Genomic DNA, 22,398 nt, shown 5'->3' on the forward strand with positions numbered 1-22,398 from the left:
CTTTAAAAACATTCTACCTATAGACAAAGAGTAAACAAAGAGCAGAGACACAGCATGTTCAGTGAAGTCTTTAGTTGTGTAGGGTTTGCTGGATTGGGGAGAAATTGCCTGTGAAGGTCAAGTAGGAAGCACTGCCATGACTCACTGAGGAGTTTCTTAACTGGGGGGCTAAGTCTTAGGGAATGTGAGATGAGAGGAAAGAAAGCACATTCAGGAACTATTTCTCAGATGTGAATGAAAGGGCTTTGGGAACTGCTTCAATTTACTGGCTGGAGAAACTAGAGGAGGGCTACATTAAAAAGCTGCGAAGCTTTTCAATGGTATTCCTTTTGAAGGTAGAAAAATATCAAACTGGGCTTATGGCAGATATAGTAAGCTGAGCTCCTTCAGAAGGAGAGGGTCACTTGAACCCAGGACTTTGAGACTAGCCTGGACAACACAGCAAGACTTTCTTGTTTGGTGATACATACCTATAATCTCAGCTCTCAGAGACAAGACTGTTACTGAAAGTTTGAGGTCAACCTGGGGTAAATAGTAAGGTAGAGCTCACGCAGGACTACACAGTGAGACCTAAACAAAACAAAGAAACCCCTCCCCCCCCCCCCCCCCCCCCCCCGTGGTGGTTTGAATGAGAACAGTCCCTGTAGGCTATGTTTGTTTTTCTTAGTCCCCAGGTGGTGGAACTCTTTGGGAAGGGTTAGGAGTGTGACCTTGTTGGGGGGGGAGTGTGTCATTGAGAACAGGCCATTCTTATTGTGACTGTCTCCTACTTATGGATCTAGATGTTAGCTCCCAGCTGTTTTTACTGCCATGTCTTTGCTCTACTAACCCTCAAGAGCCATAAGATCAATTAAATGCTTTCGTGTACAAATTGCCTTGGTCATGTTTTTCTCAACATAGTATTTTTGTTGATCACTTGGGAATTTCACATAATGCATCCTGATCACACTCACTTTCCAGTCTGCCCATGTCCACCCCCCTACTCTTGTGCCCACCTCCCAAATAAAGAAGAAAAAAAGAAAAAAAAATCAAGTTTAATTTGTGTTGCTCATCTAGTCATTAGAGCATGGTTGAGCTCCCAGTAGCCAGGCCTTAAAGAGAACGGAGTCCTTTCCACCCTGCCCCATGAGAAGCCATCAATCAACTGTGAAGAGCTATACTTCAGCAACCCCATCTCAATTTTTAAGAGATCTCTTCACTGGCTTCCTATCTAGATTGGGAAGAGGTTGTCACAGAAGGCTTCGATCCCTCTCATTCTCATCTGAGTCTGAAGTCATCCATATTGCTGCAAAAGAAGCTTCCTTGCTTATTATAGACAGCAGCAGTGCATGGATCATCGACTTCCATGTGACCTGATGGTGTCCATGGTCCATGCTGTGGCCAAGGGCCATGTTGATATCTGTGCTGCCACTGGAGGCCCTATGGATGTCTGTGGTTTGTGTTACCTCTGAAGGTCATATGGATGTCTGTGGCCTGTGCTGCTGCTGAGGGCCCTGATGGTGTTCATGTTCCATGCTGCCGCCAGAGGGCTGTGTTGGTGTCTGTGGTCTGTGTTTCCACTGTAGATCATGCTGAGGTCTGTAGTCCGTGCTGATACCAGAGATAATGTGGACGCACATGGTCTGTGCTGCTCCCAGAAAGCATGTGCTAGTTGTTTTGTCACAGCACAAACACAAACAAAACAATTGACAGGAGAAGGGGAGGGAGGGAGAGAGAACTTTAATACTGGATGGAGTAAACTTCCATGAAAGCTCTCTTTTTAGGTATGGGGTAGGGAGATAGGATGGGGGAAAGAAGAAGAGGAGGAGGAGGAGGAGGAGGAAGAGGAGGAGGAGGAAGAGGAGAAGGAGGAGGAGGAGGAGGAGGAGGAGGAGGAAGAAGAAGAAGAAGAAGAAGAAGAAGAAGAAGAAGAAGAAGAAGAGCCAATACAAGCAAAGTATGACCATCTATGTGTATGAAAGTATCATAAAGAAACTCATCTCTTTTTTAATCCTTACTAACAAAACTTAATGACAGAATATAATCTCAAGCTCAGGGATTGAGGAAGCTATTTTGGAGAAATCTATGTGTGTGGCTGGTAGATTGAAATTAGAAGTATGTCTCCCATATACCTTTGGGATCATGTGCATTTTCTGTTTATTCCAGAGATAAGTGTTATAACAAAAAAGAATTTTCTTTAGAAACTGTTGAGTTGATTTTAAAATTTAGTCAAAAATATGAAGTGAATTATATGTAATAGACTTTGTTTTAGGAATAAACACAAGGACAAACTTGACAGCCCTTGCGGTTTGGAATTTGGAATGTAGCCTCCTCATCCCACACCACTTTTAATATATTTATGTTGAACTATTTGTTTGAAATCTCAATAATGGAAGATGATCACTTAATAGCAATCTTGATTCTTTTTAGGGGAATGAACTGGTTGGACTTCTCCTTGTGTTAATTATAGCACATCTTTTTCTGCTTTCATTGTAGGTCTCTACAGGCGTGCTTGCAGAAGTTTGAGTTTGGAGAAAAACATCTGTTAAATTTCATTCTCAGCACCTTTAAGAATCTTTAACATGACCTTGGGATGAGAGTTGAAGCTTTAAAGAAGGAACATCTGTACAAGGGTACATGAGAGCTGGAGAGGAGAGAGCATTCCTCTCTGTGGCTCTAAGTGTGTTGTATGCTGTGTATATCTGTTTAATCAGTGCCTTCCACTGTTTGAGAAACTCAGATTAAAAAACGAAAATAGTAGTGACTGTTGTAAATTCTCTATCATCCTTTGTTTCTCCATGACTCACCTCAAACCAGAGACCTGGAATAATGGTCACTGATCTGTTTCCCTCAATACTGAGTTTTCCACTTACAGTGAACTTTGTAAAATACTCCAACAGTAAAGAACATACGGTCTTTCCTATTTAAGAGGTGCTGCTGTTGTCTGGGCATTCTTTTGATGTGCACTAATATTTACTGGGGAGAATGATATGAGTATGTGTGGCTCCAGTGAAGGATGGTAGGAACAGCCTTGAACTTGGCACTGCAACCCTGTTCGTGGGGGTTTTGTTCAGTAGCTCCTTTGCTTGAAGCAGGCGCCCGCCCACCCTCCCTCACACCCCTGTCTAATTTCAGCTGCCTCTGAAGCCATTCCCTCCTACTGCTTCTTTGTCCTGAGGGTTCCTGTTTTCTGGCGTTAAAAGAGCTCTGCTTCATGGCCTCTTCTTTTTATTTCAGAAATTGCTATTTGTGTTTTTGATGAAAGACCCAAGAACAAACAACAGAGCATGGGGAAGAACTGGGTCTGGGACTGTGTATGACAGGGAAATTAGTGGTGTAGAATGTGGGGAGAGGCAATGCAGAGACCCATTTGGACATTAATTATGTTCATAGGGACCAGCTCAGTACTGGCATGGAGTAACTACTTCATAATTACTCATTGAAAGATAAGTCATATTTATTGATTTTCATGCCATGTTTTACAAAAATATATCTGTTTGCTCACAATCAGAGCAAACAGAATACAAAACTCAGAACCAAGGAAAATATAAATAAGGATGAGTAAGTAAGTTAAGAGGTGGATTAAAAAAGTTGTCATAAGAATCAGGTTTTCTTTCTCTCCTTTTTTCCTTTTTGGCAAGTGCTCTACCACTGAGCTAAATCTCCAACCCCAGGACCAGGTTTACTGAGGCATAGTCTACTGTGCAATATTTTTGATGAAAATTTTTTTATTATCATATGGCTAGAGAGATGGCTCTGTGGTTAGGAGTGTTTACTGCTCTTGCAGAGAGTCTGAGTTAAATTCCTAGACCCCCCATTGGACAGCTCCTTTAACTCCCTTAACTCCAATTCCAGAGGAACTTGGTGTCTCTGACTTCTGAGGTACCTACACTCACATGCATGTACACCAACAGATAGCACCCCCCCCCACGCACAATAACAATAGTTTTTATTTTTCCTATTACATTCATTCATTTATTCTGTGATGGCATGCATGTAGAGGACAGGGCACAGCTTATGAGGGTTCATTCTCTTCTACTATGTGGGTCCCAGGGATTAAACTCAGGTCATCAGACTTGGCAGTAGTTGACTTTAACCACTGAGCCATGTTGCTAGCTCATACCCTGTCATCTTCAAATTTATCTTTTCTACAGAAAGTCATGGTAAATTTTAACATACCAAAGAATTCTGGGTATCCTCTCAGTTCCCACTAAGAGCCACATCTTTCATAACCACAGCATATCCATGCTTTCACAGGATAGTAACCAACCTTGTTGGACTGTATGTGTGGCTCTTAGTTATTTTATCACATTCATAGACTTGGGAGCCAAGGAATTGAACTTGGGTCTTCTGAAATAGCAGTATACACTCTTAATCACTGAGCCAACCCTCCAGCACCATAAAAAACAAAACAAAACAAAAAAACCAACCAACCTTTTAAACAAATAAAACCTTTTAGAGTAGATTCTGCATTAGCAAAGTTGCCTTGTAGAACAACTGAGGGTTTTTAAACCCATCTCTTAACTTATTTCCTCATCCTTCTTTATATTTTTCCAGTCCCACCCAAGCCAGGATGCAGAATTATCTGTCTTTCTAAAGCTCTCTTTGTTCTTCTTTTCCGTAGTCACAGCTGTCTTCCCCTCCCACGACACCTAATCCTGGCAGCCACTAGCTGGGTTAGCCTGTTTTTCATCACTGGAATTTGTCATATTAAAAGTGTTGTGTGAATAGATCATACAGATAGGGCTATGTCTATGCCTCCTGACTTGATTTTTACTTAGTGGAACGCTTTCCAGAGCTATGTATTTCAGTACCGCATTTCTTTCTTTTTTAAATTAACCTTTAGTAGTCCATGAAATGGGCTTGCCACAGTTTATTTAACTATGCACAGATTAATGGACATGTTGGTTGCTGCCAGGACTTAGTGATTATAAACAAAGCCATGATGCTTACATACAGGCTTTTGTATAGAGGTAAAATTTCAGTTCTCTAGTATTTATACATACCAGGGATATAATGGCTGGTGTTTGTGGTAGTTATTTGTTTTTCTGTTATTTTGAGACAGGCTCTGTGTATGCAGTACAGGTTGTTCTAAACAAAAACGAAAATTCCAACTGTTTTATTTTACCAATAAAGACTCCGGAGCTAGGTGCTGGGGTGAAAACCTGCTAGCTCAGAGAGGCAGAGAAAACAGCCCGCTGACCTTCCTTCTTAGTTCAGGTCCAGATGAAACAAAACAAAACAAAACAAAACAAAACAAAACAAAACAAAACACCCAAAAGGCTCACTAGCTCAACTGACAGCGCAAGAGGAAAAGGGCAAAAACCCAAAGCCAAAGGCTCAAAGCTCCAAAAGCCAAAGAGCTGAGGAGCTGAAGCCTAAGCTAAAGACAGAGCTAGGGGGAGATATAAAGACCTGAAGGGGACAACAGAAGAGGAGCAACAGAACCAAAAAACTGGGCCTGGGGAGGGGGGGCTTGCAGAGACTGATAGCCTAGCCAAGGACCATGCACCAAGAGGACCTAAAACATCTGCTCAGATGTAGCCCATAGACTCATTCTCCAAGTGGGTTTCCTAGCAAGGGGAGCAAGGGTTGTCTCTGGCATAAACTCAGTGGCAGGCTCCCTGATCACCTCCCCCTGAGTGGGGAGCAGCCTTGCCAGGTCACAGAGAAAGACAATGCAGCCAGTCCTGATGAGACCTGAGAGGCTAGGGTCAGATAGAAGGGGAGGAGGTTCTCCCTTATCAGTGGACTTGGAGAGGGTCATAGGGGGAGAAGACAGGGGAGGGTGGTATTGGAAGGAGGCAAGGAAGGGGCCACAGCCGGGACACAAAGTGAATAAATTGTAATAAATAATAATAATAAATGCTAATAAAGCCCTTTCTACTTGACGATGTATTTACTCCCCCTCAACTCAAAGTCCCTCCTACTCTTTAATCCTTTTCAGCTGGTTTCTTGCTTTTTTTTTTTTTTTTTTTTTTTTTTGGTTTTTTGAGACAAGGTTTTTCTGTCTAGTTTTGACTGTCCTGAACTTGCTTTCTAGACCAGGCTGAGCCTTAGACTCACAGAGATCCACCTGCCTCTGCCCCCCTGAGTGCTGAAATTCAAGGTGCAAGCCACCACCCTCACCCTTTGTTTTTTTTTTTTTTTTTTTTTTTTAGTATGTTGTGATGTTAATTGCATTGCTCTAGTGGCTAGAGATAATCATCTTTCATTGGCTTTCAGTAGTTTCCCTGAAGATTTCTTCTCATTGAACAATAAAAATCAAATGAGACCACATTTTACGGTTTTTAAAAATTTATTCATTTTTTTTTTATTAATTACAGTTTATTTACTTGTATCCCAGCTGTAGCCCCCTTCCTCACTCCCTCCCAATCCCACTCTCCCTTCCTCATCTCCTCCCATGCCTCTTTCCAAGTCCACTGATAGGAGAGGTTCTCCTCTCCTTCCATCTGACCCTAGCCTATCAGGTCTCATCAAGACTGGCTGCATTGTCTTCCTCTGTGGCCTGGCAAGGCTGCTCTCCCATCAGGGGGAGGTGATCAAAAAGCCAGCCACTGAGTTCATGTCAGAGACAGTCCCTGTTCCCTTTAGTATGGCACCCACTTGGAGCCTGAGCTGCCATGGGCTACATCTGTGCAGAGGTTCTAGGTTATCTCCTTGCAAGATTCTTGGTTGGAGTATCAGTCTCAGAAAAGATCCCTGGGACCAGATTTCTTGCTTCTGCTGGCCTCCTTGTGGAGCTCCTGTCCCCTCCAGGTCTTCCTGTCTCCCCCTTCTTTCATAAGATTCCCTGTACTCTGCCTAAAGTTTGGCTATGAGCCTCAGCATCTGCTTTGATACCCTGCTGGGTAGAGTCTTTCAGAGGCCCTCTGTGGTAGGTTTCTTTCCTGTTGTCTGTTTTCTCCCTCTTTTTGTTATCTGTCCTGTTTGTCTTTCTGAGTGAGGATTGATCATCTTACCCAGGGTCCTCCTTCTTGCTTAGCTTCTTTAGGTGTACTGATTTTAGTATGTTTATCCTATATTATATGTCCACTATCCACTTATAAGTGAGTATATACCATGTGTGTCTTTGCTTCTGGGATACCTCACTCAGGCTGATATTTGCTAGATCCCACTATTTACCTGCAAGTTTCATGATTTCCTTGTTTTTAATTCAGAGTCGTATTCCATTGTATAAAACCACAATTTCTGTATCCATTCCTCAGTTGAGGGACATCTGGTTGTTTTCAGGTTCTGGCTATTTCAAATAAAGCTGTATGAACATGGTTGAGCAAAATGTCCTTGTTGTGTACTTGAGCATCTTTTGGATATATGACTAGGACTGGTATAGCTGGATCTTGAGGAAGCACTATTCCTACTTGTCTGAGAAAGCACCAGATTGATTTCCAAAGTGGTTGTACAAGTTTACATTCCAACAAGCAATGGAGGAGGGTTCTCCATTTTTTTTACTACCTCTCCAGCATGTATTGTCACTTGGATTTTTAACCTTAGACATTCTGATGGGTGTATGGTGAAATCTCAGGGTCATTTTGATTTGCATTTCCCTGATGACTAAGGATGTTGAGCATTTCTTTAAGTGTTTCTTTGCCATTCTATATTGCTCTATTGAGAACTCTCTGTTTAGCTCTGTGCCCTGTTTCTTAATTGGATTACTTGATTTGTTGCTTTTAAACTTCTTGAGTTCTTTATATATTCTGGATATTATCCCTCTGTCATATATATGGTTGGAGAAGATCCTTTCCTAGTTTGTAGGCTGTCGTTTTGTTCTGATGACAGTGTCCTTTGCTTTACAGAATCTTTTCAGATTTATGGTCTCATTTATTGGTGGTTGATCTTAGAGCCTGTGCTGTTGATGTTCTGTTCAGGAAGCTGTCTTCTGTGCCAATGAGTTCAAGGGTCTTCTCCATTTGTTCTTCTAACAGATTTAGTGTGTCTGGTTTTATGTTGATGTCTTTGATTTACTTGGACTTCAGTTTTGTTCAGGGTGAAAAATATGGATCTATTTGAATTTTTCTACATGTAGACAACTGGTTAGACTAGCACCATTTGTTGAAAATGCTGTCTTTTTTCCATTGTATGATTTTTGGCTTCTTTGTCAAAAATCATGTATCCGAAGGTGTGTGGGTTTATTTCTGGGTCTTCTATTCGATTCCATTGATCCATCATTTTGTTCCTAAGCCAGTACCATGCAGTTTTTATTACTATTGCTCTGTAGTACAGATTGAGATCAGGGATAGAGATACCTCCAGATGATGTGTTGTTGTACAGGATTGTTTTAACAATTCTGGGTTTCTTGTTTTTCCATATGAAGTTGAGAATTGTTCTTTCAAGGTCTGTAAAGAATTGTGTTGGTATTTTGATGAGAATTGCATTGAACCTGTAGACTGCTTTTGGCGGGATGGCCATTTTCACTATGTTAATCCTACCGATCCATGAACATGGGAGATCTTTCCATCTTCTGATATCTTCTTCAATTTGTTTCTTCAGAGACTTGAAGTTTTTTTTTTTTTTTTTCAAACAGGTTTTCCACTTGCTTGGTTAGAGTCACACCAAGGTCCTCTCTGTTATTAGTGGCTATTGTGAAGGGTGTAGTTTCCCTGCTTTCCCTCTCTACCCTTTTGTCTTTTGTATACGGGAGGGCTGCTGATTTTTTTGAGTTAATTTTGTATCCAGACACTTTGCTGAAGGTGTTTATCAGCTGAAGGAGTTCTCTGGTAGAATTTTTGGGGTCACTCAGGTATACTATCATATCATTTGCAAATAGTGATACTTTGACTTTTTCCTTTCCCATTTGTATCCTCTTGATCTCCTTTAGTTGTCTTATTGCTCTAGCTAGGTCTTCAAGTACTATGTTGAAGAGATATGGACAGAGTGGGCAGCCTTGTCTTGTCCCTGATTTCAGTGGGATTGATTTAAGTTTCTCTCTATTTAGTTTGATGTTGGCTATAGGCTTGCTGTATATTGTCTTTACTTTGTTTAGGTATGTGCCTTGTATCCCTGATCTGTCTAAGACTTTAAACACGAATGGATGTCGGATTTTGTGAAATGCTTTTTCAGCATCTAAGGAGATGATCATGTGGTTTTTCTTCTTCAGTTTGTTTATATGGTGGATTATGTTGATGGATTTCCATACATTGAACTACCCCTGCATACCTGTGATGAAATCTACTTGCTTATGGTGGATGATATCTTTTATGAGTTCTTGGATTCGGTTTGTAAATATTTTATTGAGTATTTTTGCATCAGTGTTCATAAGAGTGATAGGTCTGAAGTTCTCTTTTTTTTTTTTTGGTTGGGTATTTGTGTGGCTTAGGTATCAGGGTGACTGTGACTTCATAGAGTGAGTTTGGTAATGTTTCTATTTTGTGGAATAGTTTGAAGAGAATTGGAGTTAGCTCTTCTTTGAAGGTCTAGTAGAATTCTGGGCTGAAACCATCTGGGCCTGGACTTTTTTGGAAGGGAGACTTTTAATGACTGCTTCTATTACCTTGGGATATAGGACTATTTAATCTATTTACCCAATCTTTTCATAAAATTTTTATTGTTAGCTACATTTTATTAACTCTGTATCCCAGCTGTATCCTGCTTCCTCATTCCCTCCCAATCCCACCCTCCCTCCCTTCTCCTTCCTCCCTCTTTCCAAGTTCACTGATTGGGGAGGACCTCCTCCCCTTTCATCTGACCCTGTTTTATCAGTTCTCTTCAGGACTGGCTGCAAAGTCCTCTCTGTGGCCCAGCAGGACTGCTCCTTCCTTGGGGGGGGGTGGTGAGGAGGTCAAAGAGCCTGCCATTGAGTTCCTGTCAGAAATAGTCCCTGTTCCCCTTACTATGGGAAACTAATTGGTTACTGAGCTACTACGGGCTACATCTGAGTAGAAGTTCTAGGTTATATCCATCCATGGTCCTTGGTAGAGTGTCAGTCTCAGAAAAGACCCTTGTGCCCAGATATATTTGGTCCTTGTCCTTTCCACGTCCCTGAACTCTGCTGAAGGTTTGGTTATGAGTCTCAGTATCTGCTTTGGTACACTGCTAGGGAGAGTCTTTCAGAGGCCCTCTATAGTAGGTTGCTGTCCTGTTACTTGTTATCTCCTATGTCCAATGCACATCCCATTTGTCTTTCTAAGTGAGGATTGATGATCTTACCCTGGGTCCTCTTTCTTGTTTATCTTCTTTAGGTGTATAGATTTCATTATGTTTATCATATCTTATATATCTATATAAGTGAGTATATACCACGTGTGTCTTTCTCCTTCTGGGATACCTCACTCAGAATGATCTTTTGTAGATCTCACCATTTGCTTGCAAATTTCATGATTTCCTCATTTTTGATTGCTGAGTAGTATTCCATTTTGTAAAAAGAACACAATTTCTGTATCCATTCCTTCGTTGATGGACATCTGGGTTGTTTCCAGGTTCTGGCTATTTCAAATAAAGCTACTACAAACATGGTTGAGCAATTGTCCTTGTTGTGTACTTGAGCAAATTTTGGGTATATGCCTAGGAGTGGTATAGCTGGGTCTTGAGGAAGCACTACCTAATTGTCTGAGAAAGCGCCAGATTGACTTCCAAAGTGGTTGTACAAGTTTACATTTCCACCAGCAATGGAGGAGAGTTCCCCTTTCTCCACAACCTCTCCAGCATGTGTGGTCATTTGAGTTTTTGATTTTAGCCAGCGTCATTTTTATTTGCATCTCCCTGATGGCTAAGGATTTTAAGCATCTCTCTGTAAGTGTTTCTCTGCCATTCTATATTCCTCTACAGAGAATTCTCTGTTTAGCTCTGTACACCATTTTTTAATTGGATTACTTGATTTATTGCTTTTTAACTTCTTCAGTATTTACCCAATCTTGATTTAATTTTGGTAAATGGAATCTGTCAAGAAAAGTGTCCATTTCATTTAGATTTTCAAATTTTGTGGGATATAGGCTTTTGTAGTAAGACGTAATGATTGTTTGGATTTTCTCAGTGTCTGTGGTGGAATTTGTGAGTAGGTATTGTTTAAATTTGTTTTTGTGGTTGAATATTTTGTTTTCTCCATCTATGATGACTGAGAGTTTTCCTGGGTATAGTAACCTGGACTGACATCTGTGTTCTCTTAGAGTCTGCATGACATCTGTCCAGGCCCTCTGGCTCTCATAGTTTCTGTTGAGAAGTCTGGCGTGATTCTGTTAGGTCTATCTTTATATGTTACTTGGCCTTTTTCCCTTGCTGCTTTTATTATTTTTTCTTTGTCCTATAGATTTAGTGTTTTGACTATTATGTGATGTGAGGAGTTTCTTTTTTGGTGTAGTCTATTTGACGTTATTTAGGCCTCTTGTGTGTTTATGGACATCTCTTTCTTTAAGTTGGGAAAATTTTATTGTATGATTTTCTTGAAAATATTTTCTGGACCTTGGAGTCTGGAATCTTCTTTTTCGTCTATCCCTATTATTCTAAGATTTAGTCTTTTCATGGTGTCCTTGATTTCTTGGATGTTTTGTATTTGGTACTTTTCCGATTTTACTTTTTCTTTGAGAGGTGAATCAATTTCTGCAATTGTATTTTCAGTGCCTGAGATTCTCTCTTTCATCTCTTGTATTGTGTTGGTGACGCTTACCTTTGTGGTTCCTGATCTTTTCTCCAAGTTCTCCAGCTCCAGGGTTTTCTGTGTTTGTATTTTGTTTATGGATTCTAATTCTGTCTTCATGTCTTGCACCATTTCCTTCATCTATTTGAATGTGAATTCCTGTCTTTCCATGCTGGACTCTATTTTTTTTTTTTTTGTTTGCTTCCTCTTTTATATGCCACTACTTATGTCTCTACATGTGCCTCTATTTGTTTGGCTGCATTTGCCTGTATTTTTTTTTTTTTGAGAGCCTTGTTCGCTTTCTCTCTATCTGCCTCTACTTGTGCCTCTATTTGTTTTGCTGTATTTGCCTGAATTTTTTGAGAGCTTTGTTCATTGTGCCTCTAATAACTGGGTAAGCATAGATTTGAGATCATTCTCCTGTGTTTCTGATGAATTAGAATATCCATTGAATTTTGGGGTTGCTGGTGAAGCCATGATGTCTTAAATTTTGTTGGATGTGTTCTTACGCCAACCTCTAGCCATCTGCTTATCTGTAACCTTCACTGTTTTTGTTTCTGGACTCTGTACTTCAGATATGGTCCATCCATCTCTGGTGTCTGGAGTATTCTAAAGATGAGAGAGGTCCACCAGTTGCGAGTGGATGTTGGTGTTTCAGCTGTAGCTAAGGGAGGAAGTTCACAGGCACATGTGTGCAAGCGCAGGCATCTTCATGGAAGTGTGCCTTGAAGGACACAGCGCTAAAGCATGTAGATGCCTGGAAAGGTGGATGGCATGCGGGTGCTCCTGCTGATTCCCTGAATACCTCAGTGGCCTACATGTTTGTTCTACTATCTTCCTGGTATTCAGATCTATCTGGGATCCAGGAATTGTTTGCCTGGACTCCACTGGTAGACCCACAGAATAGAGCCTTCAATGTTGAGAACAGTGTCCCTAGAATCCCTATGTTGCCACTGTGGGGGTGTATCTGTCTGCTAGTGTAGACTGGATCTGGGGCTTTGCATTCATTCACTTGAAGGTGCACCAACTGTTCGCAGGCTTAATGGGAAAGGACAGGGGTTCCCCCTGTTCTTTACTCTCAGATTTGGGCTCCCAGAAGCAAATGAGAGTGTAGGAGATTCGTCAGCTCAGTGGTGTCCACTGTTTGGCCGCCGGACAGGGAGACTGTACTTGGGTCAGCCACCTCTGCTATCTCAGTCACTGAGTATTGGAGGCTCCTGCTAAGGCTGGAGGCCTGTACAGCTGCCCAATGCTGCTGCAGACCTGGGAGGCCCCTACTGCCGCTGCCTCTGCTGTGTCAGTCCCCGAGCATGGAGGCTCCTGCTTGGGCTAGTTGACAACCTGCTGCAGCCGCAGATCTTGGAGGCCTGTACAGCCACCCACCACAGCTTCAGACCTGGGAGGCCCATACTGCCACTCTATCTGCCATCTCATTCACCCAGCACAGATGTTTGTGCTTGGGGCAACCACTGTTGCCTCCGCAGAGCAGGGAGGCCTGTGCTTGGGGCAAGGTCCTCAGAGATGTCCATGGGTGACTTGGATCCAAACTGTCCCAGCTCCTGGGTTGTCCCCTCTTGCTCAGGAAGCCTCAGTGTGGATGTTCCGGCTTCAGCTGCCCCTCCACTCACCCATTTCAGAGTTTTGGATCCTGTGCCCCTCAGATAGAGTGCGTGCTGGTTGTCACCATCTTGGACTCCACGTTTTACTTTTTATGCTTAGCTCTAATTAACGTCCTTCTTCATTTTCCTCCTGCCAGCATCTCACACCTATAGTAGCCTGAAGTAAGAGGGCTTGTGGTCAGAAAGAGGCGCTCCCACCCCCAGATCTCATCCTTTCTTTTTCTTTCTTCTTTTTTCCTTTTGGTTTGGTTTTTTTGAGACAAGGTTTCTCTGTGTAGCCTTGTCTGTCATGGACTCCCTTTGTAGACCAGGCTGGTCTCGAACTCACAGATATCTACCTGCTTCTTCCTCCCAGAGCACTGGGATTACAGTCATGTGACACCTCACCTGGCTCATCCTTTCTGATAGGAGACATGGAGGTGCTTTTGTTCACAGATAAGCACTAGAGAAAACAAGAATGTAAAACTTGCAGGGTTGTTTCTTTAAAGGGAGAGTTGTATAACCTGTTTTATGCCCCGAAGGCCAGGAGTGGAGATGTTTAATAGCCTGGTAATCTTTATGCTTTTTGTATGACTGAAACTGAACCAGATCCTTTCCAATACCCTTAAGATGTGATATGAAATAAATCTATAGAACCCATCTTTATGAAAGACGTCACATGTACTTTACAAAGAGTTTTGATGTAGTCACAAGCTTTATTGTGCACATGGGATTGAGTTAATTATCACCAGAAAACCTTTTCTTCCAAATTGTGCTGTACTTAAATATCCTAAAATCAACTTCTCAGTGTCAAATTTATGAATTTTTGATCCAACACTGGCTACTGAGTCATATTGAACCAGATTTCTCTCTTCCTCACTTGCGTTGACACACTGCTGGTTATAGTGTTACCAGAGACCATTCCCATTCTTTCTGAAGCCCTCCCACTTCCATATCTCTGTCTTTTCTGTCTCTGTTCTTTCTGATTTCCATCTTTAGACACACAGGGTGCTATTGTTCAGGATGATCTAGGTCTCATCAACCAACGTGGTAGTATCAGGTGTTGGGGTTACTGTGACAAAGCCTGGGAAAGGTGTCAAGCTTTTTTCCTGTAGCAAACACGGACACTTCAGCTATTTAGAATCATGAAGATGGAGATACAAAGGCATCCTGTTTCCTAACTGCCTGGGTTTCTTAGTGGAGAAGTAGGGTGGACCATCTCTTCATACAATTTTCATGTATTTTCTTTTTATTAATATTTTTCACTTATGAGGTTTGACTTTTGTTATTGGATTTTTTTTTTTTTTGTTATTCTGAGTTGTTTGTTTTTGAGATAGAGTCTTAGTTTAGGTTGCCTCCAAACTAACTGTGTAACTCAAGCTGGGCTTAATCCTCCTGCCTCCACTTCTCATATTCTAGGACTGTAAGCATGTGCTTTCAAGTGTAGTTGTTGGTAACGTTTTTATCTGTGCACACGATGGTACTTTGATCAGTTTCACCCCATTCTCCCTTTCTTCTTCTGTCTCCTCCTCTCCACCCTTTTCCTCCCCTCCTCTTTCCTCTACCTATTCTTTTATGTTATATAAATTTAAATCTAAATTCACATAGTGGTACAAGACTTGAAGTTTTATGAGCTCCAGCCCTTCTGCAGCTGATGTTATCTTCTTCCTTTTGTACAAAAGCCACACTGAAGACTCAAGAGCAGCCACCACAAAGACCAGGCATAGACCCCAACTCCGAAGCCCCAGCCCCAGGGTCTTCCCACAGACCTTCCTCCCTCACTGTAATCCTCATTGCAATTGAACCAGCCACTCTCCTTGGTCATTCAGGTCTTGTAGCCCCCATTCTAATGGGACAAGACACCCTCAGGCTGGTGTCTATGCTAAGGAGTTCCCACATAGGGTGCAGGTCAGAGAGAGATTCCCAGGATGGAGGTTAAAGGCCCAAACATGTGATGCCGATGATGCCTTCCATACCGAGCTGCAGGTCATCCTTACTGCTGGGAACTGAGGTATCTTCTTGAAGCCCACTCAGGAAGACAAGACCTTTATAATCTTCCACAGTTGTCCTTGACAAGAGCCTGTTAGGACTTCAAATGACATCTGTTCTCTAGTACTTCTGGACTCTTATAGTTGAGGTTTGAGTTGCAAATGGAACACTATCCAGGTGTGGGTTGTATTGTACATTGGAAAGGATAGGAATAGAAGAAAGCAGACTTTACATCATACTGGAAATCTCAGAAGCCCCTAGTATAGTTTTCTCCTTGAGTCTTACAGCCCCAAATCTTCTGGAGGGAATGGGGCTTCCACTCAGCAGTGATTTCTCTGTCCCTGTGCACTTCTTTCCTCCACTCTTTTCTTTTTTTATTTTAAAATTTTATTATTATTATTATCATTTATTACAATTTATTCAATTTGTATCCTGGCTATGGACTCCTCCCTCATCTCCTCCAAATCCCATCCTCCCTGCCCCCTGCCCCTCCCTTAGTCCACTGACAGAGTCCATTGTTTGATCCTAGCCTATCAGGTCTCTTCTTGAAGCTTCAACCCAGAGCTTGGTTCCCCTCTGTGCCTCCATGTCTGCTGAGTCACAATTCACTTTTGGCTGAGTACTTTAGACTCCCTTTCTCATTCCCTCAAGTTGAGAACACTGAGAAGACTCTAGTCTCTACCTCACACTTCCAGGAAAATCCTCACATCTTTTTTTGTCTGTTCACATTGATTTTTTTTTTTTTTTTTTTTTTTGTTTATGGCCCCTGAGGCTCTTCCCTATCATTTTCTGTGTCAAAAGTGAAGAATGGCCTGATCATCCAAAACATGTTGAGGGAAGACCTACACAGATCTGTCTTGGGACATCAGTGTGAGGCTGTCAAGAAGAGGTAGGACCCTTTTGGCTATGCTGAGTTGTTCAGAAAAGCTGGTCTGTCCAAGAACAGCAGGACAAGGGACAGTCCCTCCACAGCCAATACCATTTCCCCATCAGCAGGAGGAAAGTTGACTCTCAACTTCAAAGTTGCACCTTCTGTCTTGTTACTAGCCATGGTCTAAGGGTTTGGAGGTAGCTTGATGAGAACAGAGTACAGACAAACCATGGTTTGCTTTGCTCATTAGAAGGCTCATACTGTTGGGACAAGGGTCAAAATGGGAATGTCTTAAGTACTTTATTTATATTATTTGTAAGTAAAAATTTAATTGTTGGGTCATGGTAGCACATGCCTTTAATCCCAGCACTTGGGAGGCATAGGCAGGTGGATCTCTGAGCTCAAGGCCAGCTTGGTCTACAGAGCAAGTTCCAGGAGAGCCAGGGCCACACAGGGAAATCCTGTCGCAGGCAAAAAGAAAAGAAAAGAAAACAAAACCACCCACCCAACCAACCAAAAATAAAAACAAAACACAACACAACAAAACCCAAAACCAAACCAAACCAAAACAAACAAAAAAAAAAAAACCCAAAATATTTATTTTTAAAAATAATGTTTACCCATACTACAATCCACGGACCCAAAGAAGCTAATTAACAAGGAGGGCCCGAGGGAGGGTGCCAGAATGTCATTCAGAAGGAGAAATAGAATAGAAAGCAGAAGTACCTAAAGAAGATAAACAAGAAAGAGGACCCAGGGTATGATGATCAATCCTCACTTAGAAAGACAAATGGGATGGACATTGGATGTAGGAGCAAACAAGTAACAGGAAAGGAGCCTACCACAGAGGGGCTCTGAAAGACTCTACCTACCAGTATATCAAAGCAGATATTAAGACTCATAACCAAACCTTCGGCAGAGTGCAGGGAATAAAAAAATAAGGGGGGGGGGAGAGTTAATATGACCTGGAGAGGACAGGAGTTCCACAGGGACCAAATATATCTGGGCACAGGGGTCTTTTATGAGACTTTCTCCAAACAAGGACCATGTATGGATGCAACCTAGAGCCTCTGTTCAGATGTAGCCCTTGGTAGCTCAGTATCCAAGTGGGTACCCTAATAAGGGGAACAAGGACTGTTTCTGACATGAACTTAATGGTGGGCTCTTTGACCTCCCCCCCTCGAGGGAGGAGCAGCCCTGCTAGGCCACAGAGGAGGACATTGCAGCCAGTCCTGAAGATATCTGATAAGCTAGGGTCAGATGGAAGGGGAGGAGGACCTCCCCTAGCAGTGTACTTGGAAAGGGGCAGGGAGGAGATGAGGGTGGGTGGGTGGGATTGGGAGGGAAAGAGGGAGCAGGATACAGCAGGGATACAAAGTTAACAAACTGTAACTAATATTAAAAAAATAAAAATTAAAAAAATTCACCTCATCAGAAAAAAAAAAGAAAAAGAAAGCAGAAGCAGATAAAGAGAGGGCATTGGCAGGAGATGGAATGGGGAGGGATAATCGAGTGGGGATCAGATGTGGGGAGAACAGGGTGGGAAGTGAGAGGTCTGGGAACAATAAGGGAAACTGAGGGGGGGACATCTTTTTATCAAGCTGGAGGCCTGTGAGAGGGCAGGCTCCCGGGAGGATATGGGTGTGCCTCTAGCTGAGACTCCTAACAGGGGCATCATGGAGACTGAAGTCACCACCTCCCAGCCAGGCACGGCCTGGACCTAGGCCCCCTGCACATATGTGACTGATTGGCAGCTTGTTCTTCATGTGGGTTGCCTGATGAGTGGTGGTGGGGAAACTGTTGGAAACTGTTTCCAACATGGACTCTATTGCCTGCTTTGGATCACTTCCCCTTGGCATGGCTGCTTTGTCTGGCCTCACTGGATGAGGATATGCTCAGTCCTGATATGACTTGATGTGCTGGGGAGGGTTGATACGAAGGAAGGGGGGGATCCCTTTTCCTGGGAGGAAAGGGAAGGGAGAAGGGAGAACGAGGAGGAGGGGGGACTAGGAGGAGAGGAGGGAGAGGTCACCTTTGGAATGTAAAGTAAATAAACTGAAATAAAATAAAAAAATAATGTTTACTATTTGATAGCTTTATACGATGTAGTTTGATAGTACTAACCCTTCTACAAATCAGCCCAGACTATTTATTTTTTTGTGTGAGTACGTATGGTGTATGTATATGATATATATGTGCATGTGTACATGTGTGTGACTGTGTGTACTCATGTAAGAGTTTGGAGACCAGAATAGGGTGTCGGGTACCCTGTTCTATTACTCTTCACTTATTCTCTTGGAACAGGTTCTCTCACTGATCATGGACCTAGGTTGGCAGCTATAAAAGCCCCAGAGATCTTCCTGTCTCTGCCTCCTACCTCCACCCAGGGTTGGGGTTACAGGTGTGTGCACAACCATGACCAACTTATGTGGGTGCCAAGGGTTTGAACTCAGTTCTTGTGTGGGCACTAAGTGCTTTTACCGGCTGAGTTCCTTTGCATGTATTAGCTAATTTACCTCCCACAAGAAAATTTACACTACTTATTCTCAACAACTTAAAATTTCTGGATGGCTTTGAGGTGATTGTGATAGGAGGAGGAGGTTGGGAGGATCTCTCATTCTTTCCGCATGACATTCCCTTCCCGAGGAGGAACATTCATTCTCTCTTAATTGTGTGTTGAAATGGGTGATGGGTAAGTCTGTAAGGAGAAAACAAGCATTCTTTAGGCACTCAGGTAGCATGGGCTCTTGCCTGTGTCTCCAGACACTAGGTGTATAGGTCTTGACTCCACATTGTAAAGTTTGTAAAGGCCCAACTCTGCCTGGGAGTCTTACTTGAGTGTCAGTGTTGGAAGCTTATTCTGCTCTCCCGCCTCTGAGCAGCATCCTCAGATTCCAACCTTGTCAGCACCAACTGCTCTTTTTTAAATTTTTTTATTGTCTGTCATCACTGGCTAGAAGGAAGGAAGGAAAGAAGGAAGGAAGATCGGAAGGAAGGAAGGGTATGAATTTTGGAGAATCTCAGCACCGTCATTGCTCTTTATATAAAAAAATTTGAGGGGTCTAAAAATACTCAACAAAATATTCACAAACTGAATTCAAGAGCACTTAAAAAAATCAACCGCTGTGATCAAACAGGCTTCATCTCAGGGATGGAGGGATGGTTCAGCATACGGAAATTCATCAATGTAAACCATCATATAAACAAACTGAAAGAAAAAAACAACACATTATCGTCTTGCTTGATGCTGGAAAAGCCTTTGACAAAAATTCAATGCTATTTCATGAAAAAAAGTCTTGGAGAGATCAGGGATACAAGGCACACGCCTAAACACAATAAAGGCAATATACAGGAAGCCAATAACTTGCTAAACTAAATGGGAGAGAAGCTTAAAGAAATTCCACTAAAATCAGGGACAAGTCAAGGCTGCCCATTCTCTCCATATCTATTTAATAAAGTACTTGAAGTTTTAGCTAGAGCAATAAGACAACTAAAAGAGATCGACGGGATATAAGTTGGAAAGGAAGAAGTCAAAATATCACTATTTACAGGTGATATGATAGTATACATAAGTGACCCTCAAAATTCTTCCAGAGTACTCCTACAGACTATTTCAAGTTTTTCTTAGGGGAGAAAACAAACAAACAACAACAACAACAAAAAACCAAACACCTTGTTGACTGGTTATTCACCATCGTTACACTAGGTGGCAGCCACACTCTGTTACAATCAAACCCGTAGTTGTACTAAGGAAGAATGAAGTCAAGGGAAATGGCCCCACTGAAACCAGTAGGCAGCTAACCTATTTTCCACGATGTTGCAGGAAGCCATGCTGCTTAGGTCATTCTGTACTTGTTGGACTCCACTGGAGTAGGAAGAATCTGCAGTACTGAAGCAAAGGCACTGGGGACAGGGAAGTTCGATGAGGACAAGGAAGCCTCTATACGATAATTGCCAGGGAATCATTATCCCTGATTTTCAGACAAAGTGTGCAGACTGAAGGGGTTTAGGAGAGGGACGTTGAAGAGTCTTATATCCCCTCATGGCGGTGATAGCTATTTGGGCTTGGTGCGGGAATGACTGAGCTGCATGCAAGATAAGCATGTGCCTAGCCACATGCCCCCTGGCCCCAGGTGTGTGTGAGGCCTTCGCTCCGATGCTGTATGGGTGCTAAGCCTGTCCTGGCCTGAATGTAGTATTTCTTGAGCTACAGTGTGCTTATGAGATCAAACGTTCACTGCTTTCTTTCAATGATATCCAAATTCCGATAGCAAACATGTCTTTTTTAATTTTGTTGGCTAAGAATAAATTTATTTTTAAAAATTTATTTACTTTTTAAATAAATTACAGTTTATTCACTTTGTATCCCAGCTGTAGCCTCCTCCCTCCTCCCCTCCCAATCTCATCCTTCCTCCCTCATCTCCTCCCATGTCCCTCCACAAGTCCTCCTCCCCTTCCCTCTGATTCCAGCCTATCAGGTCTCATCAGGCTGCATTGTCTTCCTCTGTAGCCTGGTAAGGTTGCTCCCCTATCATGGGGAGGTGATCAAAGTGCCAGCCACTGATTTCATGACAGAGACAGTCCCTGTTCCCCTTACTAGGGAGCCCACTTGGACACTGAACTGCCATGGGCTACATCTGTGCAGGGATTATAAGTTACCTCCATGCATGGTCCTTGGTTGGAGTATCAGTCTCACAAAAGAACCCTGTGCCCAGATATTTTGGTTCTGTTGCTCTCCTTGTGGAGCTCCTGACCCCTCCAGGTCTTCCTATCTCCCCCTTCTTTCATAAGATTCCCTGCACTCTGCCCAAAGTTTGGCTATGAGTCTCAAGCAAATATGTCTTAATCGAACAAATACTGCACTGGCAGATGACTCCTTACCAGAAGCTTCTGTCCTGAGACTCCTCACCAGGACCAACAGGATGCCATGCTGGGCAGAGTGACTTTTCCTGCCAGTGTTGCTCTATAGATTTGCATTTTGGAGGTCTCTATTGCAGAACCACAGACGCAAGACCATCACCACCTTCACCCCGAACAGTAACTGTGCCCGGCTTCTGTCGGGAGGCCTGGGTTTGTAGGTCATTTGGCATCTCCAGAGCTGTCCAGGAATGTGTTGCGCTATTCAAAAGTAATGCGACCAAGACAATGAAGGGTTTTCAGTATTTCTTGGCCAAGCTACAAGGCAAGGCCCTGCTCCAAAACACTTGATGAGGCAGCCAGAAGCCAAAGAGATAGCAAAGGAGACGGCACGGCAGCTACAGAGAAGGCCAAGGGGCTAGCCAACATGGAGGCCACCAAGCAGCAGCAGCAGCAGCAGCAGCAGCAGCAGCAGCAGCAGCAGCAGCTTGTGTAGCCCGCTAGCCAGTGTTGCTCTCTTCCTTTCCCTTCTCCCCACTTTGCTTGATTATTAAAAAATCAACCTTCAGCCTCTCTGCAGTCTGGGTGTTGGGCTCAGCATCTACAGCACCCCAGGCTCAATGTCTGCTCAGCCCACCATACTTGTTACCCCAATGGTCAGTTGATGACAAGGACAGAGAGGTACAGTGACTTGCCCAAGGCTACAAGCAGCACATTGGTGAAGTGGTACCACACCATAGACTGTATACTCCACAAGGGCAGGCTCCTTGTTTTATTCTCGTATGTGTTCCAAGTACACCAAACAATATCCAGCACATAACAGGCACTCAGGAAACACTTGATTTGATTGCTCCCTGAAAAGAAAATGTTGAACACTCTTTTATATATATCTTTTGATTTATATAGTGTCCCTTCCCTTCTTCCTTCCTTCCTTCCTTCCTTCCTTCCTTCCTTCCTTCCTTCCTTCCTCCCTTCCTCCCTCCCTCCCTCCCTCTTTCTCCCTCCCTCCCTCCCTCCCTCCCTCCCTCCCTCCCTCTCTCTCTTTCTTTCTTTTCTTTGTTGGAGTGATGTTTTGTGCACTGTGTAAGGTTGTCCTTGTATATTCAAATGTTATTTCTGTTCCAGCAGAGATCTGCTTACAGAACGGACTTTGATATTGTTATTTTTTGCCTGCATCATATTTTGTAAACATGCACTTCCTTCACCTTTTGATAAAGAGCTGAATGAACAGTAGCTGTGACAGGGATGCTGGGATGGAAGCTCATGGCAGTCACCAGCTGGACTCAGAGGAAGTAACAAGAGCAAGAACTAGAGACTAAGATGGACAGGGAACAGGCCATGTGGCAGGACATAGGCCAGTATAGTTGGGTTAACATAGCTGAGTATCTGCCTAGTTATAGTGCCATAATAATATTATAATAAATATAAAAGATCTCCGGGTCATTATTCAGTGTTGGCTGTCTCAAAGAAACTCATGTTAATCTCTTCCTTCCTTCCTTCCTTCCTTCCTTCCTTCCTTCCTTCCTTCCTTCCTT

General features: G+C 42.8%; 1 pseudogene; it reads left to right on the forward strand.

Annotated features, from left to right (window-relative positions):
- The first annotated feature begins 18,694 nt into the window (after positions 1–18,694).
- The window catches only part of LOC129672979 (PRELI domain-containing protein 1, mitochondrial-like), a 28,322-nt pseudogene continuing 24,618 nt past the window's right edge, over positions 18,695–22,398 (forward strand).

The sequence above is a fragment of the Psammomys obesus genome, unplaced genomic scaffold (genome assembly GCF_907164565.1).
Source record: "Psammomys obesus unplaced genomic scaffold, mPsaObe1.curated_primary_1811, whole genome shotgun sequence".
Lineage (NCBI taxonomy): Eukaryota > Metazoa > Chordata > Mammalia > Rodentia > Muridae > Psammomys > Psammomys obesus.